The sequence below is a fragment of the Arachis hypogaea genome, chromosome 16 (genome assembly GCF_003086295.3).
Source record: "Arachis hypogaea cultivar Tifrunner chromosome 16, arahy.Tifrunner.gnm2.J5K5, whole genome shotgun sequence".
NCBI lineage: Eukaryota > Viridiplantae > Streptophyta > Magnoliopsida > Fabales > Fabaceae > Arachis > Arachis hypogaea.
Window position 1 is genome coordinate 57,701,395 of NC_092051.1, and position 4,390 is coordinate 57,705,784.

Below are 4,390 nucleotides of genomic sequence, written 5' to 3' on the forward strand. Positions count from 1 at the left end.
AAATCTAAATTGTTAATTTTTTTAAATTAAATATTTAATTAACCATACGAACACAATAATATGAGTATGTAATATTATATTTAAATCATTATAATAATACACATATTTAAGATACACTAACATTAAACTCATTAAACTCACTAGCGTCTATCCGAGATGCATAGCGTGTATTTAAAATTATAAATTGTTTACATATTACATATTTGGATAAATATTATATTTAATTAATTTAAATAAAAAAATTAATTATATTATTCGTTTTTAATCGATAGACTAACTAATGTATTCTCCTTTTAAATGCAAAATCTAAATTAATTAAATCTTAACTTCAATCAAATAGTAAAAGCAAATAAAAAATATTTTTTTATGATAGTGACCACAAAATAACAATCATGCTATATGAGATAGTATCAGCATCAATCTCAGGTTCTGTCTCTCCAACGAAAGGAACAAGAACGAAGCTTCCTGAGGATTGTCGCTGCCGACTCGGTCTAGGTTATGGAGGTCTTTTCTTTTCCTTTGCTTTTCGGCTCCTTTACTCCGGTTCCCTTGAAACTTTTTTCGGTCTATTAACTTCCTCTTTTCCTTCTCCTTACTAACCATCCATTATCTTTTCTTTCTACTGTCTCATTATCACTTTTGTTAGTTACACTATTTACCACCTTTATTTTTTTGCGGTTCACACCTTTTCACCACCCCTTTCTTGTTTTCATCCGTCTTCTTTTCTCTCTTTTTTTGTGTTTGTTTGTTATTGCTATGTGTTTTTTTTTCTTGTGTTTTTCCCTATTTTATAGAGACATAAATTCGAGATTTAGATTTAGATCTAAAATAATTTTTTTGTAGTTATTCTTTCTCTCAGTGGTATATTAATCCCTTTTATAGATGTTTTGGTTACGGTATTACATGTAAAATCTTGTAAAATATTAAATAATTAATTGACAACTAATAAATAAATTAAATGAAAACGAAAAAAGATTAAAGAATTTATATTTATAATTTAAAAAATAAAAATAGTTAGGATACAAATTAATACCGTTATCTTAAAGGTTTTGGTCTAAAATTAGGCCAACAGGCTAAAATAATTGAACCGGGTCCAAGTGGGTCCAAGCTCCCATATATATACCCACACTTAATGAGATTTCAGCCACCATTCTCCCTATTTTAGTGAGAGAGATCGGATAGAAGAGAGATGAGAGAGGTGAGAGCAAAAGCCCTAACTTCACCATCTTCAATCCATCATAAATTTTGCTCCAGAGTTTCGATTGATGAGCTGTTTACAGCGACGTGTTCGTCTCAGCGTCTTCTTCAATTCTATATAAGTATTATAGTGAGTAACTCGAACTCTCAGCCATAGTTTCTCATTCAAAGCTGAAATTGCATTTTTTGTTTGGGTATTGAGAATTTTTAGTAATATTGATGTTATATGAATTTTCTAGCTTATGTTCTTGGTGGTATCCATCACTAATTTCAGTAGGTAAAGGTAAAAAAATCTTTTTTTCTCTTGGTTTATCAATTTATGAAAATCCTAGTTTTGAATATTGTGTCAAATTACCTAATATGATGTTAAACTTTGAAAAGGAAAGCTTGGAAGCTTGGAATTGTGACATTAAGGTACGGGTGGTAATTTCAAGTAAGTATTATGTAAGGTTATGTGAAAACCTAGGTTAATTGCCCGTAGGATAAGTTGAATGGAATTGATTGTTGATATGCTTGAATAATAGTTAGTATGAGTGTTGAGTTGGTTGATGTGTTTTGGCATGAAAATTGAGAGGAAAAATAATGAGTTTTGATGAATTAAGAAGTGCTATGTGATATTGTTGCAGTTAGACATTGTGATATATGTTGGTGCTATGTTGCATGAAAATGAGTATGTATGTTGAAGTTTTAACTGAGAATTAGGTGTATGAATATTGTAAATTGTGTAAATTGGGTTGGAGGCTATAATAGGATGAGGAATCTCCTATGTAGTAAGTTGAGGTAAGTGGTATGAATTGTTGTATGGGAATGAGACGATTTGATTATTGATTGATAAAGAGTTTCGATATTATATATATATATATATATTGTATTGTATGTTATTGATGGATAGATATGTTGATGGAATGGGTTAAATAAGTTGGGAGTTGATTTAGGCTTGGAATGGTTGAGGATGTATGGATGAGTGTTTGGGATGTGTATAAGTGGTTTTGGAATGGTTTATGATTGAATTGAATTGAAAATTTATGAAATTGATGGATTATGAGAATTTGGTAAAAATAGATTTTTAGCCAACTTCGGCGGGTCATAACTTGGCACTCGAAGTTTAGATTTGGATGGGATTTGTCTTAAATTAAAACTAGTGGAAAGATTTTTAAAACCATTTAAAGATGAAGGAAAATGAAATTTTGTAGAAAAAGTTATGAGAGTTTGAATTTGGGGCTTTAAAATAGAATTTTGCAGAAGTTGTAGAAAATTGAGGTCAGCATATGCGTACGCATGATGGGTGAAACAGAAGTGAAATAATTTCATGCGAGTTTCATGTGCACGCACAAAAACGGAGTTGCGGGTACGCATGAGGCATGTGTGATGAGCGGATAAATTATACGCTTTTTGTCATTATTTTTAGTATATTTTCCGTAGATTTTAGTTAGTTTTTATCATATTTTTATTAGTTTTTATTTAAAATTTACTTTTCTGGACTTTACTATGTGTTTGTGTGTTTTTTTGTGATTTCAGGTATTTTCTGGCTGAAATTGAGGGACCTGAGCAAAAATCTTATTTAGAGGCTGAAAAGGGACTACAGATGCTGTTGGATTTTGACCTCCCTGCACTCGAAGTGAATTTTATGGAGCTACAGAAGTCCAATTGGCGCGCTCTCAATTGTGTTGGAAAGTAGACATCCTGGGCTTTCCAGAAATATATAATTATCCATACTTTTCTTGAGATTTGATAGCCCAAACCGGCATTCCAAGTCAGCATAGAAATTCTAGCGTTAAAACACCAGAACTGGCATAAAAGCTAGAGTTAAACGCCCAAACTGGCACAAAAGCTGGCGTTTAACTCCAAGAAAAGTCTCTACACATGAAAGCTTCAATGCTCAGCCCAAGCACACACCAAGTGGGCCTCGGAAGTGGATTTTTACACTAAACACCCTAGCTTACTCATTTTCTGTAACCCTAGGTCACTAGTTGATTATAAAAACCACTTTTAGTGATTCATTTTGTACCTCATGACATTCTACACGTTTCATATTGTATCTTCTACGGCATGAGTCTCTAAACCCCATTGTTGGGGGTGAGGAGCTCTGCTGTTCTTCATGAATTAATGCAATTATTACTGTTTTCCATTCTATCACGCTTGCTTCTATTCTAAGATATTCATTCTTACTCCAACCTGATGAATGTGATGATCCGTGACAATCATCATCATTCTCACCTATGAACGCGTGCCTGACAACCACCTCCGTTCTACATGCAATCAAGCTTGAATGTGTATCTCTTGGGTTTCTAATCTAAGATTGGAACATTCGTGGTATAGGCTAGAATTACTGCCGGCCATTCCTGAGATCCAGAAAGTCTAAACCTTGTCTGTGGTATTTCGAGTAGGATCTGGAAAGGGATGACCATGACGAGCTTCAAACTCGCGAGTGTTGGGCGTGTGATAGACGCAAAAGGATCAATGGATCCTATTCCAACATGATCGAGAACCAACAGCTAATTAGCCGTGCGGTGACAGCGCATTTGGAACATTTTCACTGAGAGGACGGGAAGTAGCCATTGACAACGGTGATGCCCAACATAAAGCTTGCCATGGAAGGATCCTTGCGTGCATGAAGAAGAAGACAGTAGGAAAGCAGAGATTCAGAAGACAAAGCATCTCCAAAACCTCAACCTGTTCTTCATTACTGCATAACAAGTATTTATTTCATTTTCTTTTACTTTTTACAATTAAATCTGAGAATTATTGATATCCTGACTAAGAGTTACAAGATAACCATAGCTTGCTTTAAGCCGACAATCTCCGTGGGATCGACCCTTACTCACGTAAGGTATTACTTGGACGACCCAGTGCACTTGCTGGTTAGTTGTGCGGAGTTGCAAAAGTGTGATTGTAATTTCGTGCACTAAGTTTTTGGCGCCGTTGCCGGGGATTGTTCGAGTTTGGACAACTGACGATTTATCTTGTTGCTTAGATTAGGAATAATTTATTTTTGTTAGTTTAGAGTCACTAAATTTAAGTCTTTTATTTGAGTTAGTTTCATATTTTAAGTTTGGTGTCAATTGCATGCTTTTATTTTCTTTTAATTTTTCGAATTTGCAGGTTCTTAGTTCTTTCCTGATCTTTAAAAATTTTAAGTTTGGTGTCTTCTTTGTGTTTTTCTTTAAATTTTTGAAAATTTGTGCTTAGTTTT

General features: G+C 33.7%; 1 long non-coding RNA gene across 1 annotated transcript; it reads left to right on the forward strand.

Annotated features, from left to right (window-relative positions):
• Positions 1–394: 394 nt before the first annotated feature.
• On the forward strand, positions 395–3,328 carry LOC140180335 (uncharacterized). Its single transcript, XR_011874284.1, has 2 exons — positions 395–504; positions 2,716–3,328. It is a non-coding gene; the product is annotated as an uncharacterized lncRNA (long non-coding RNA).
• The last annotated feature ends 1,062 nt before the right edge of the window (positions 3,329–4,390 follow it).